The sequence below is a fragment of the Nicotiana attenuata genome, unplaced genomic scaffold (assembly GCF_001879085.1).
Source record: "Nicotiana attenuata strain UT unplaced genomic scaffold, NIATTr2, whole genome shotgun sequence".
Classification (NCBI taxonomy): domain Eukaryota; kingdom Viridiplantae; phylum Streptophyta; class Magnoliopsida; order Solanales; family Solanaceae; genus Nicotiana; species Nicotiana attenuata.
The window spans coordinates 106796-122629 of NW_017672747.1; positions in this window are offsets into that span (position 1 = coordinate 106796).

Genomic DNA, 15834 nt, shown 5'->3' on the forward strand with positions numbered 1-15834 from the left:
AAAGGTTTTTCGCGATCGGTTTTTTTGTCCGTCGCTAAAGTGATTTAACGACCAGGTGTTAAGACTCGTCGTTATTGACATTTAGCGACGGAGGCTATTACGACGGGTTGCGACCAGACTTTTCCCTTCGTAGTTTACCCTTTTAGGACCAGATTTTTACTTTTAGGGACCAGATTTCCCTTCCTTGAAGGCCATTTTTCTTGTAGTGTGGGTTCGTGTCCCCAGCAGAGTCGCCAGAGCTGTCACACCTCCTTTTTACACACTACCCCGAAGGATAGTGTATAATGGAGTTTTACCAATTTAAGTGACATTATTCGAAATGGGATTATTTATTTATTTCAGAGTCGCCACTTGGGATAGGTTTGGCTTTTGGTGTCCCAAGTCACCGGTTTATCTTGAATCCCAAATCGAGGAAATTTTCGACTTTCCAAGTGAAGTCTGCGAACCAGAAATTCTGAATAAGGAATTCTGTTGACCCGGGGGAAGGTGTTAGGCACCCTGGGATCCCGTGGTTCTAGCACGGTCGCTTAAACTATTATAAATAGCTTAATATCTGATTTTAATACATGTCATCCTATAGTGCAATTTTAAAATTATTTACCGCTTTTATTTAAATTTTAAGGAAGATTTGAACGTCGTTTAAAACGTATTTTTGGATCACGTCACATGAATGCACCCGGATCCGCAACACATTTTATTCAACGTTTTGGGATTTGAATCTGGGTCACATGAAATGCACACCCGAGTTTAAGAAGGTAGATTTATTAAAAAGCGCGCCTAAAGTAACTAGCGTGTTGATATCTTTGCGGGAAGCCATGGAAATTTGCTAAATGGCTTACCCGATTTCTAAATATTTTATAAAAGTAATTAAAGAGGGCCACGCAATTTATGAATTTTGTTTGGCGCGGCGCACCTCATTTTATTTTAAAGGCCATCCTAAAAGGGACTATTATTTTCTATTAAAGATTGTCTCCAAAGGCCTAATTAATTAACATTATGAATTAATCATTATTTAAAGCATTCGAGAAAGTTCGGGCCCTAAGATCAAGTCCAAACTTAAACAAAAAGATCTTCGTTATTGAAAACCTCTTAATTCAAGTTTGCTACTTAACTTGGAAGGCCTAAACTTGCATTACCAAATTAAACCCATAATTTTGATTAAAGCCCTCAGCATTTGGCTTCGAATTTGGCCCAATAGTGAGAAAGTTTCGACCAGTTTTATGAGGAGCTGCCCTAAATGGGCTTCTGAACATGCCCCTCGTGAGGGCAACGAAATTGGGACTTGGGCCCAAGCCGCCCAGGCCCTTGACTTGATGAAATCAATTGAATTAGAAGGGGGTGGGCCTGGTTTTAATTCTGGACAGTTATTGTATAACTGGGCCATGTTAAATCAATTCCTTATGGCCCAAACGGTCCAGGTATAAACCAGACCAGTATTGTTCAATAAATTACTTACTAGTGTAACCAATTTTTCAGTGTCCATTAACAATGACTCAACGAGCCAAATTTTGCTTTGCTTTTAATGACCAGTAACTGGACAGAATAGATTTTATTAGCATGCTCTAAAACATAAACATGAATGACTGGGTGCTTGATTTTACAGGCTCAAATAGAATCAACTAAACTAACTAGACAAACATATTGTAAACTCAATGGATCTACTGATTTTTATATGAAAAAACAAATCACCTATAACATGTAATCCAAACAAGGCTACTAATTACAAATGACTTCAAATATTTCAATTCCAGGCCGAGCCACAGTAAACTTTTAATTTCGAACTAACGGACTAATTAATGACATTTATTTAGATCTAGCATCTGCTCCGAATTGAAACATTTGTAAATTCAGCAAATTGAACTAATTTGTATTCAGCTAACTTAGACCAGATTTAAACAGGCATATAGGTGACCACAGTCCATTGTTCATTTAAATACAAACCAACAATAACAGACATCAATTAGCATCTAGGGCTCTAAATTCAGACTAGGATCATAATGAGATAGCAGCAGCACATTCAACACCAATTCAACTTCAACAAATTCTTTATTTGCATGATTTTTGAATCCTCTACATGTTCATAAAATAATCCTCATACATAGCTCAAAGGAATACCTGGATAATACCACACAAAAGGTAAATTTTGGATCAGAAGATCAGCAGATAGTAATCAGCAGCACACAGCAGCAACAAGATCAATTTTAAACCCAAAATAGTATCACAGCAGCCCAGGAGTCAATTGCAGAGGAAAAGCATCAACAAATAACCAAAAATAGACTTGAATGAACCAAAATAGACTCGAAATAAACCCAGGAACTTCTGAAGCTTCAGCGACCAAGACACCAGGAATGTTCAAACTATGTTCAACCTTATATAAGCTGGAATGCTAACTCAACAAATGGAATTCAGGATCACTCTAAGAATTTGAATTTGAATTGTCTTTTTTTTTTTTTTTGGATTTTTCTGATTTCTCTAAGTTCTAGGATTTGAATTTTTTTGAATTTTTCAGAGTTTTAGGATCTCTCTAGACTGCTGAAACTGGTTTTTTGAATTTTCAGATCTAAAAACCTTCTAAACTTCTCTGATTTTTCCCTCTCAAAACTTTTTAGTTTTCTAAAACTTCTAAAACTTGTATTGTAAGGCAAGGTATTGCCCTTTTATAGACCAAAACTAGGGCAACTCTCAGATTTTCCTTTTACATTTTAGTCCCTCATTTATTTTCAGTTTTTAACTACTTAGTCCCTCAATTCATGCCTTGTTGGTCAAGTTATACTACCAAGTTCCTAAATTTCAAATTAGAACCCCCATCTAGAAGGTTCTAGGGGGTTCCAATTCAGTTACTGCAAGATTCTTTCATTGAACTACCTATACTACCCCTACATTGGTTCTGAAATTACTAACTATGTTAACTAACCCCAGCCCCCTTAGACTTGGTCAAAAAAAATTGACCATGGTTAATTAACAAAGGCCTAGCATTTTCAGCAGTAATCAAACAACACTTCAATTAACAAAAACTTCCAAAAATTAAACTAAATCTGATTTTAATCCTAAATTAATCCCTAACAGTTCAAATTAAACTACTATTGGCAATTATAAATCAAACATGAAGTTAGGAAAACAAGTAAAAATTAATCAATCACACTAAGTCATGAACTTAAACTAACATCAGAGAAGAAATCAAAAACATAAACTATAAAACCTAGAGTACTGATTACTGCCAGAATAAGAAAAATAAAGCATAAAGAAAACATGAATGAATTAACAGAAACAAAGAAAAAACTATGTTTAAACTAATTTTAATAGCAAAGAAATAAGAAAAACTCACCTATGCAAGGATCGAACAGGACTGGACTTCGATTCGAGTCCCAAAATGATGCTAAACGTTTGTTAAGAACAAACAGAAGCCTTATTTTGTGACTCAAATCAGTTTTTGGACTCAAGAAATTGGGAAGAAATCAACAAACTCGAACTTCTAGGGTTCTGCCATTGTACGATTTGAAATTCGAGAAACTCAGGTGATATTCGAAGGAAACCATTTAGGGTTTCGGGAAGAGGGAGGTGAGGAGTGTCTGGGGTGTGATTTTGGGGAGGTTTGGGAGGCGGCGCTAGGGTTTCTCTTATTCGAAGGGTTCAAGGAGGATTTGGGGGAAACTAGGCTTGGATCTGTAATGAGGAGGATGAGAGGAAGCAGGGGTGTATTTTTGGTGGCCATTGGGTGATCGCCGCCGGCGGAGGCGATTTTCGGCCGGCGGCGGACGGTGGGGGGACGGTGGTGCTAGGCGGCGTTATGCCGGAATTAACAGGGGGTATGAGAGACGATGGTTTGGGGTAGGGGGTGTCGTTTGGACAATAATATATCAACCAACCCTCAGTTTCTGACCGTCCGATCAAAGAACCTAGACGTCAGGATCAAAACGCCCCAAACGACGTCGTTTTGGTTCGATCTGGGGTTGGACCGGGTGACCTTTGGGCTTGGACTGGGTTGGATGGGTTTGGGATTTGGGAAGGGGTTCTTATTTGGGCTGCTATTAAAATGGCCCAAAACTTGGGTCTTTATTAAGACTTTCTTTTCCTTTTAATTTTCTTTTCTTTTTCTCATCATTTTTTTATATTTTTGTTAAATGCACAATTAAAAATAAAAAGACCTGATTTAACTCTAAAATTAAACTAATTAATTTTCTAAAATTAACTAATCCTAATTGAAAAGAAAACTAAGTAAAAATGCAAAAGGACTATTTTTTTGTGATTTTCTCTTATTTCTTGTAATGCTAATTAACTAGTAAACCTAGAAATATAAAAATGGGATCCTAAATGCAAATGTGCTATTTTTGTATTTTTCATGAATTATATCAATTAAATGCAAACAAACACAAAATCATGCAATTAAATTCTAAAAATCAAATAATAAAAGAAAAATCCTAATTCTGAGAAGTCTATAGGAATAATTTAAGCGAGGCAAAAATCACATGCTCACACCTTGTGAGAGGAATGCAGATCAATTGGCCTTCTTTTATTGTCAAATTATTAGATAGGGTCATAAATGGCTCCAAGGCTCATGCCACTCCATATGGGTTCATATTGACTACTGTTCTGGACAGGCTGAATGTGCCTTTGAAGAAATGGGAGATGGCATCAAACAAGGAACATTTTGGCGTCAAGACTCTTCTAGCTTGTGACTATCCAGTCAATGCCACCCCAGTTGAACCTGGTTCATCTCTGAAGACACCCATCAACAGCAAGGTTAGGGCCTTGGTTCAGGAGTGTGGATCTAAGGATGAGAAAATTGCTAGGCTCAAGGCACATGTGGCTGAATTGGAGAATGAGAGAGATGGCCTTAGAACTGAGCTAGCAAAAGAAAAGGAGAAGAGTGATGGAATGCTTCAGAATATGCTAAACCTTCTCCAATCTCAACCATCTAGTTCTTCCAAGCCCTAAGCCTTCCAGCACTTGTCTTTAGATCCAGTCTAGTAACCCCCAGTGACCCCAGTGACCCGATTTAGGGATGTTTCAGTTTTTTTTTTTGTGGTTTGTTTGGGGAAACATATCCTTATCAATGACAACTGCTGTTTCTCTTGTTCTTTGCAGCTTTTGATCTTAATAGTTCAATTATGTTTGTTGATTATTGATAATTTGATTCATGTTTTCACTTGCATTTGCCTTAGTGGCCATGAGTAATTATTAAAATCTGGGATTCACATTGGGTATGCAACTTTTCGATGATGCCAAAAGGGGGAAGAGATATGCGCTACCTGGTGTCATTTTCACACTTATTAGGGATGATCATTAGCTTTTGACCCCGCTTGCTCCATGGGTAAAATTTTAAGGTTAAAAGTTAAAATCATGCCAATAAGGCAAGCAAGGGACAGTATTGGTTAAATTTGAAGTTCCTCCCATAAGTTAAACAAGGACAAACTAAGATCATCTATTTTGAGGTAATTTGCGTACTTCACCCAAAGCTATTACGTAAACATAGGCGGGTTCTAAAGGAGTCCAAAACCTAGTATTGTGGTTTTGGACTCAAAATACATTTCAACCGCCGAAAAAAATAAAGTTAATTTTTCATATATAGCGTGGTATTATACCGCGCTATACTTTAACGGTGTTTATGCCATTAAACTATAGAGCGGTATAACAACGCATTATATACAGCGCGGTATAATAACGCGCTATACCTGTTCATCAAAAATTCCTTCTTCTTCCCCCCAACGACAGAACCCTTCCTCCATTTTTAAAAAAACAAAACCAGGCCCCCACCCCCTTTCTCTACAAAAAAAATCCGTGTGGACCCCACCCGTCATAAAAAAAGATAAAATTGTAGGTCCCACATCCTACCCAAGGCTTCTATTGTTGTGGTTTCTTCGTTTCGGGCTCAAAATTTTAATTTATCGATTTCTCTAAAAACATAAATCGAGGTATGTCAAAACTCGTATAATAATGCATATTAGTTGTCTTGAATGTGTTTTCACGTTGTTTTGTATTTTGGTTGCGATTAAACTAGTATGTTATTTTTATCTGGATTAAGATATTACTGTTTTAAAAAAAATATTTAAAAGTTGAGAAATCATTGTTTTTGTTAATAAAAATATTCATAAATTTCTTTTACTGTTTTATATGTAATTTTGTGAATGTTATGTTACAAAAATATATTTGTTGTTTTTATTTAGTTTAGATTATTTATTTGCTTAAAGACTAGTGCCCTTTTAGCGTACTAAAATGTAGAGCCTTGTAGCGCAGTAAAATGTACAACCTTTTAGCGTAGAACAACTGTAGAAGTATCTACTATATTGATAGATCAAACACAAACTTTGTCCAATTATAATTTAAAAAATTAATTATTTAATTTACAAAACAAATAGACAAAATTATGAAAATATTAAAATTGACACACATAAGAATTTAGGATAGCTTGGTGCTACTGGGCCTCAAATATCGAGCCTGCAATCCATATATATATATATATATATATATATATATATATATGTTGTTCAATTAAAAATTAATTATTTAATTTACAAAACAAACACACAAAATTATAATTATTAAAATTGACACATATAAGAATGTAGGATAGCTTGGTGCTACTGGGTCTCAAATATCGAGCCTAAAACCCATATATATATATATATATATATATATATATATATATATACCATGTCCAATTAGAAATTAATTATTTAATTTACAAAACAAACACACAAAATTATAAAATTATTGAAGTTGACACACATAAGAATTCAGGAAAGCTTGGTGCTACTGGACCTCAAATATCGAGCGTGGAACCCATAGATATATACGTTGTCCAATTAAAAATTAATATTTAATTTACAAAACAAACACACAAAATTATGAAAAAAAATTGAAATTGACACACATATGAATTCAGGATAGCTTGGTGCTACTGGACCTCAAATATGAGCCTGGAACCAATAGATATATATATGATGTCCAATTAAAAATTAATTATTTATTTTACAAAACAAACACACAAAATTATAAAAATATTGAAATTGACACACATATGAATTCAAGATAGCTTGGTGCTACTAGGCCTCAAATATAGAGCATGGAACCCATAGATATACACTTTGTCCAATTAAAAATTAATTATTTAATTAATAAATCAAACACACAAAATTATGAAAAATATTAAAATTGACACACATAAGAATTCAGGATAGCTTGGTGCTACTAGGCCTCAAATATCGAGCCCGAAACCCATTGATATATACTCTATCCAATTAAAAATTAATTATTTAATCTACAAAACAAATACACAATTAATATTGTTTAATTTACAGTAGACGACATGGACGTGCCGCCTGTTCATCTTGGACCTTTCTCCGATGAGCTATTAATGTTACAGGGCGATCATGGGTCCGCCTACGTATGGGAGGGAGAGCTACTGGACCAGAGTCTCCACGCCAGGAGAGCGGATGACTTGTGGAACTTTATGAGGGACTGACCTTTCCATCCCCGTGTAGTCCAGCGCCTGAGGGAAACCGGCTTTTTTACAGGACTTTTGAGATTGGGCGGCTGCAGCTCGACTGGTCTCTGATCACGTCCTTGATAGAGCGGTGGCGATGGGAGACTCACACTTTCAACCTTCCCATTGGCGAGGCCACCATCACGCTGCAGAATGTTGAGGTTTTATATGGGCTGCCTGCTGATGGATTGGCTGTTGCACTGCCTCAGGGTATGAGATATATGTCGTGTGCCCAGTATTTGGAGTTGCTGCTGCAGCTCACTGGTTTCAGGCCACGGGATGAGACTGCACATTCAGGGGCCAGTCGCATGGGTTTGACAGATATTAAACAGCATTAGGAGATATTGCACCCTGACATCACCGACGAGACAGATGATCTACGCATTCACCGGTACACGAGGTTGGTGCTGCTCCTTTTTTTTTGGGGGGGGGGGGGGTCTTGTTCCCGAACACTTCGGGAAATCTAGTGAGTTTGTGATTTCTACACATCTTCAGCTGCTAGAAGCTTTACCCCAGTACAGCTGGGGTGCTGCGTTCTCGCTTACATGTATAGGCTTATGTGCTGGGCAAGCATGGGCACACAGAGCGACGTATGTGGTGTTCTTCACTTCTACAGGTGACATCATAATAGAATACTCTGTTCATTACTTCCAATTCTATCTAGTTAAAATTTATCTTATACTTTACGTCAACCTTGTATATTAAGTTTGGACCTAGGAGCGGTTCCTGCTGTTGCACCCACCTCTACCACCATTACCTCTGGATGTAGCACCTCTATTTCTCCCTCTAGCTAGGAGGTGTGTTCTCCGGCGTGGAAATTACCGAGCTATTGATGCTCATCATAATCTCTCCCTTGTCAGGGATATGTTGGATATGTTGGAGGGCGTACAGGTAAATGTGTACCTAAACTTACTTGGTATAACTTCACTTGTGTTGCGCATACTCACTTTTATGTTCTTATTTGATAGTTCATCTGGACGCCATACAGCGACGGCTTGATAGGTGGCCTGCCCGATTATTGCTGGGCCGACCGACTGATTTGGAGAACTTTCGTCTCGCTGATATGCCTCGATATTGTGGAGCATCATGCCACAGAGAGGGTACTTCACCAGTTTGGCCTTTCGCATACTGTACCGAGGGGGCCTACATAGAAGGCTACACATTATCAGTGGGAAGATCGTTCGAGGGCAGACGACGCATTCGTATCATGGCTAGAGGCACAGGTCCATACTTGGGAGCAGCATGCTGACCTGATTCCGCCCCCACCTTCACAGATCGAGGCGACGACTATTCAGCTCTATACGTCCAGGTACCGGCGCGTTACTCGACTTTTTATCGGGAACCCTGTTCATCAAGCCGACGGACGGAACAGACCATAAGCCAGGAGGCACGAGGCATTGGTATGTTATTTGGTATTCTTACTTATAACTGTGATATAGTGTTTTGTAATTAATATTTTAAATGTTGTACAGGTTATTGGTCATCATTTATTCTGCCAGTTGGGACTGCAGATGCAACAGCATGTCGGTGATCCTGCGGTAATTGAGTATGGCCGGCAGGTGATAGAGCTGGCTCTCCGGACACTATAGCTGTAACAACCCAGCCGGTTGTTTTGATCCCTAGCACGCTGTTCAGTAGTTCGAGGCCATGAGCAACTTTAATTCAGGCATTATGACTTGTACACGTGGTCGGAATTAAATTTTGGGAAGTTCAGAGTTGACTTGGAGAGGAAATTCTCATTTCAGAAGCTTTAAGTTGAGAGAATTGACTAGGATTTGATTTCAGAGTAAACGACCTCGGAATTGGGACCTGAAGGTTCCAGTAGGTTCGTGTGACGATTTCGGACTTGGGCATATGCCCGGATCGGGTTTTGGATAACCCGGGAGCGTTTGGCGCCTATTGTGGAAGTTAACATTTTGGAAGAAATTTCATAAGTTTGGGTTGAAGTGCATTTCAGTGTTATCAATGTTCGTTTGGGATTTCGAGTCTGGGAGTAGCTCCGTATGGTGATTCTGGAGTTGGGAGCGCGATCGAAAGTGAATTCGGATGACCGTGGAGCATTTTGGAGCCACTTGGCTAAAGATAAAAATTTGAAGGTTTTTGAGAAGTTGTGTGCAAAATTTGGAGTAGGTCGTAATGTCGAATATGACTTGTGTGCAAAATTTGGAGTCAATCGGACGTGATTTGATAGGTTTAAACATCTAAAGTAGAAGTTTGAAATTCTAATGTTCATAAAGCTTGGATTGGAAGTCGATTCATGATTTTAGCGTTGTTTGATATGATTTGAGACCTCGAGCAAGTTCGTAATGTGTTTTGGGATTGGTTGGGATCCCGGGGGCCTCGAGTGGATTCCGGGTGGTTAACGGATTGAAAATGGAATTTTTGGAAGGCCGAAGTTTCTGGTTGCTGGTATAACCGCACCTGCGAGAATTGGTCCGCAGGTGCGGAGCCGCAGAAGCGGCCAGAAGAGCCGCAGATGCGGTTTTGGCCAGAAGTGAAGAGACCGTAGGTGCGGTCATGGAGCCGCAGAAGCGGGACCGTACCTGCGGTGGACGAGGCGCAAAAGCGAAAAAAGGGGAGCTTGGAGGAAACCGTAGAAGTGGTAGAGTGGCTCGCACCTGCGAAACCGCAGAAGCGGTCAAGGGACCGCAGATGCGGAAATGCTAGAGGCAGTGAGGTTCTTTTAAATTGGGAGTTGGGTTCATTTCAACCTCGTTTTCTTCTATTGGAGCCGATTTAGGAGCAACTTTGAGTCGCCATTTTCACCACCAAGCATGAGGTATGTAATTTATGCTAGTTTTAAGTTAAATACATGATTATATATGGATTTGGACATGGAAATTTGTAGAAAACTTGGGGTTTGAGGGGAAACCTAGAAAATTGATATTCTTGGAAATTGACCACGATTTTGGATATGGAATTAAGAGAAAATCATATATTTGAGTTTGTGAGTTCATGGGTAAACCTTATGTTCAAAAAATTTTGAATTTCGGGCACGTGGGCCCGAGGGCATTTTTGTCATCTTTTCGATCGGGGTTAGGAATTGTTGGGAATTGGATTGTAATGAGTAATTGATCATATATTAATGAATTTTCATAATTATTGGCTAGCTTTGGAGCATTTAGCATCGATTCAAGTCTTCGGAAGGGCGTGGAATGCCGGTTATGGATCTTGGGAGCGAGGTGAGTCTCCTTTCTAACCTTGTAAGAGGGAATTGTCCCCATAGGTAAGTTAATTGGTCATGTGCTCCTATTTTTGGGGGCTACGTACGCACAAGGTGATGAGAGTCCGTGCATAGCTACTAATATATGTAAGTCCGGGTAGTCTAGGACCCAAAAGCATGCTATACTTGGAATATCTGTAACCTTATTGACAATTGAATTTCTTAAATCCTATCGAATTGGTAAATGAATTTCTAAAGAGATTAAACTTCATTTTCTTAAATTGTTAAAAGAGAATTGGTTTTTCCGTGGATAATTGTTCCTTGATAAATTCAGGATTGACTGATTGTTGTGTTTATTTATATTTGACTGCGTCGCATGTATGATTCGCGAGCGGGGTAATAGATGCATCTATTGTTCGGGCCGCTCGACCCTCGGCAGTGCATATTTTACATTTATGTTGGATCAGGTCGTACGACCTCGGCATGAGTTGTGCATTTTTGCATTGCTTGTCTTGAGATTTATTGATATTGCCATCTTCTCTCCCTGACTTGAGAAAATTGTTAATTAATGGATTATGAATCCGGAGACTTTTAATAAAAAAGAACTTTTACCTGTTTAGTAGCTCCTTTGAATCTACTGCTGTCCTTAATAAATTCGTGAGTAATCACTTTAATAATATTATTATTTGACCATTAGTAAGTGTCAGACTTGCCATCTCGTCTCTACTTCTTCGAGATTAGGCGGGATACTTACTGAGTACACGTTGTTTTCGTACTCATGCTACACTTTCTGTGCATTTTTGTTGCATAGACACATGTACTTCAAGTGGCCTACTGGAAGTAGCAGCTTGGATTATATGGGGACTAGGTGAGCTGCATTACTCGAGGTCACCCGCAGCTAGTATAGTCTCTTTCAATGTATTGTATTTACTTTCTGTCCAATTTGTATTCCGGACGGATGTTGTATTGTATTGTTTCTTAGAAATCGCTCATGCACTTGTGACACCGGGTTCTGGGGATGTCTATGGGATTATTCAGAATTTTAAAGGTTGTTAAATGTTTCATTTCTTATTCAGTGAAATTTACTATGTATAGTTTAAACGTATAAAAGAAGAGATTTCAGAAATATTTAAAACGAGAATTTAGTTAAGTAATTTGGTTGGCTTGCCTGACAGAGGTGTCCGGCGCTATCACGACCCTTAGTAGATTTTGGGTCGTGACAACATGGTATCAGAGCACTAGGTTCCTAGGGTCTCACGAGTCATGAACAAGTCTAGTAGAGTCTCGCGGATCGGTACGGAGACGTCTATACTTATCCTCGAAAGGCTGCAGGACTGTTAGGAGTGCTTCCCTTCTTGATTCCTCATCGTGCGTTTCGATCCCTGGAGGCTTATACCTTTAATTCCTTCCTATTCAATCTTATGCGACGCGAACCGCTTGTCATAAATCGAGAATTGAAGAATTGTAATGGTACTACCGATGCAATGCGGGGTGTTTCTCCCTGCATATTTGTCTGAGCTATTATCGTCGCCTTGTGGAAGGATATTCTGTCATTTCAGCTCAGTAGCGGTACTTTTGAGAGCTCTGAGACTAGGCACAAGTTGCCATGATGCTATGAATGATTGTTCCACAGTATTGATATGATGGTAGGATGTTTGCCTACATGTTGGGGCAGTGAATGACTTGAAGGGAGGTTCACTCAGTGCATGATCTAGAGATTCGGTATTTTATTCCCGATAGGGGAAGGGCAATCGGACTAAGAATGGTCAGATGTGGGCTGGTGGAGTTTTCTTCTATGATGAGGTGTCGTTGTCCTAATTGAACGTACTAAGTTCACCGGTGTTATGATCTTCTACAATCCGCCTTTGGGGCAAGATATTGTGAAATAGTATTGAAGATGCGACAGTCAGATATCGCAGGGTGCGGTAGTTCAGGATTGAATAAGTGTTTCTAATGTCGACGGTTCGAGAAAGATGATCTTCAGAAAGGTGTAAAGTTAGCGGCAATTGTGGGTTCAAGTGCCGCGATGATAGATTTTATTTAAGGAAACAACTGAGCAGCAACGGATGAGGAAGGACATGTGGGGAGTGTCAGGCGTTGGTTAAAATTTCTTGAAGGCCAGGTATAAGAATCAAAGGTCGAGTAGTCGACTAAAGGGGTGAGTTTCGCCAAACTGGGAGAGTTTGGGGTGATTTGGGAATTTTTGTGATTGGTGAATTGGGCCTACGGATTTATTTGAAGTATGGGCTAGTATGCCCAGGAGATTTGATCTAACGAAGAGGAGCTGCTAGAAATAAAGAAGGATATGACCTAACTTTGAATTGGAAGGATGTTTCCGCGCACTTAATTGATGTCCACAAGAGATGAATGGACTTGTGCAGCTAGAGAGTGAAATGGGACTCAGGAGGGGTCGTTAATGTCGTGGTGATTGCGCTCCACGTAGCAGCGTTTGAAGACGTCGGCACGTAGATTCCACAGGTGCGTTATTCCATATGAGCAGGTTAGTGGTCGCGTGGTTGGCGAAGCTTCTGCGAAGAATTCTAATGGTTATACCGCAAAGAGATTGGTCACGCGAATGTGGTTGACGATTCAGAGTATAAGGGGGGGGGGGGGGTTTACAGAAAGATTCCGAGAATTTTTGCGGCCGATTGCGCATGATTATGTCAATAAGAGATAAGGAACCCTGGGGAATTTCAGAGTTGTTTAATGGTGGCTTCAAGCTAAGTGGGAGAGTCCCACCGCCTATGAATGGGTTGTATGGTTATCTTCTCGTGAGGTTTCGGGCTATCGGCGTATTGATAAGTTATTTTAGCTACAGGAAAAGAACATAAGTGGTAAATTGAGGAGAGGAATTATTTAAGGTGTACCACGGTTGGCATTATTGGCTCATGTTCAGAACTGGGGAAGAATTTAGGATTAACGCCTTGTATGGATGCGTCTTTCTAGGAAAGTGATCATGTCGGTGCTCCATCGAAGGGGTATTCATGTGCTAGAAGATTTATGAAATTTATTATATTCGTGGTCGAGTCAGAGCGGGTAGCTCACAACAACGGCCCTAGTGGATTCAAAGGGGCAAAGCGTAGTGCCTAGTGATTTCGAACGTATAGGTACGGTTAAGAATCAAGCTTTGTAGCAGCTTATGAGAAAAGGCACAAAATGTTCTATGATGTTTTGGCCTGCAGTGTAGCCCTTGGGAGGTATGAAATGGTTCGTGGGGTTTGAGACGGCATGGTCTCGTGATTCAAGGGCAGTCGGGATGAGTGCGGGTGGAGTATGCTATGTGTTGGATGGAGTTATTATTATTTCTAAGGCAATCAAGGATAAATGGGAAGAAGATAGATTGATTAGCCATGTTGAATTGGCATATTGATGGCAGTGATCAGTTCCTTCAGCGCGATCTAGTTATGCAAGTGATTTGTGGCGGTACGTGTGAGGCTTGTCGGCCCTCGTGATTGATGTTATTCAGAAGTATTCTACTGTTATGGCCTGCTATGCGTAGGCAGACTCCGGAAGGGCTGTGGTAGCTTATACCAGCACTCAGAGATTTGCAGACTCTACGGTTATGAGGATTCACCTGTGTGTTGCTATGGTTCTCCTGAAGAGTAATAAGTGAAAAGTTTTATATGATGAAGTGTTGATCCATTTGTGGTTACGGATCTATGATGAAAGATCGTGTTCTATCGTATAATGGCATGTTGGGTGCAGCGAGTGGTATGGAATTCGAAGAGAGGATCAGGGTTGTAGTTCGGTGATGACAAGGAAGTCACGAGCTCGAATGAGCAGGGAAGCAGTCTCGATGTATAAAGTAAGATGGTGTTGTCTTCAGCGTCACCTGAGATCGGTGTTTTGTGTAAAGGCTTTGCATCCTGGTTAAGGATCCTTGATCGCTTTTCAGCGTGAGTACAGCCGGTGGTTTGGATGTGCAGGCTTGTTATCTATTACAGAAGATCGTGGGAGCGAGCCCCATAGAAAGGTCGTATAAGTGTGGCCTGTAGCTACTTTATTTGTTGAAGAGTTAAACCAAGTATGCGGATTGTGGTGACATCGTAAATTTGAGGATTGATGCCTGGAGGGAACTCGATTTATTGGGTTATGAACTGCGGATGATTACTCCGGTTATGATGGTTGATCTTATGTGTTATGAGAGAAAGGGGAGTTATTATGGACCTTTGCAAGGTTATTAGCCTAGTGCAGCATGATCAGGACTAGCTTGAGGTCTGTGGGGGGATTTAATGTGAACATGGGTACTATATCAGGCCAAATGTGTTCATTTCAGTAATGTGCTCCTTATGGAGGAGTAATCAGGGTGCTATATCATCGTCAGATATTTCATGTAATGATACATTACGCCGTGTGAGTTGTGAGACGGCTTGGCAAATTGATCATGTGTGGAGGTTCTGCGGAGAGATGATGTCATGCGAACATGAGGGCTCTCGAGATTCAGATCGTTAATCGCACCTCAGTTGTGCATGAGTTTTGTAGCTTATGGCACTATATGTCTCCCAGGGATGGTATTATGCACTTAGCATGGTTGTGACTGATATTCAGTATTTTGTCATAATGAGCAATTTAGCTCGATGTGTATCTCCTTATGTGAGTTATATGTACAGATCGGGTTGCACGCCACAACAGTGTGATGATTGAGTACAGTTCCCTATATCTGTTTTTATGTGTTTTGTCTCCTATTTTCTAAGGAAAACTCATATTAGCTGTGTGCCCACGTTGCATGTGTGATTTGCTAGCAGGGTAATTGGATTTCCTTTTCAGAATTCGTTTTCCTTTTATATCACGTTTGAATTGGTAGCCTATTGGCACGTTGGGTTATCATATGAGACTTTTGACCATGTCCGGGGTGGCTTATTGCCTGAGCAGTTCGTACTGGGTGAGACGAGATCATTGGACTTAGGATCACTGCAATCTGAATATATGAAGTATATTAAGGAGCAAAGACCACTATTTGGTTCAGAAAGAGGTGATGGTTCTTGACGGGAGTACAGACCCTATGAATCGTTGATTCGGCAGTTGGTTATGAATTTCTACGCATCTTTTCCGTCGTGACGGTACTGTAAGAGTTAGAGCAAGACCTATGTAGGTCATGGGGTGCATTGTGAGCATCAGATTCGGGAAATGTCGACTATTATGATCAGAAAGTGTTATTATGGTCTTGTGAATGATGGGGTGCATGGTG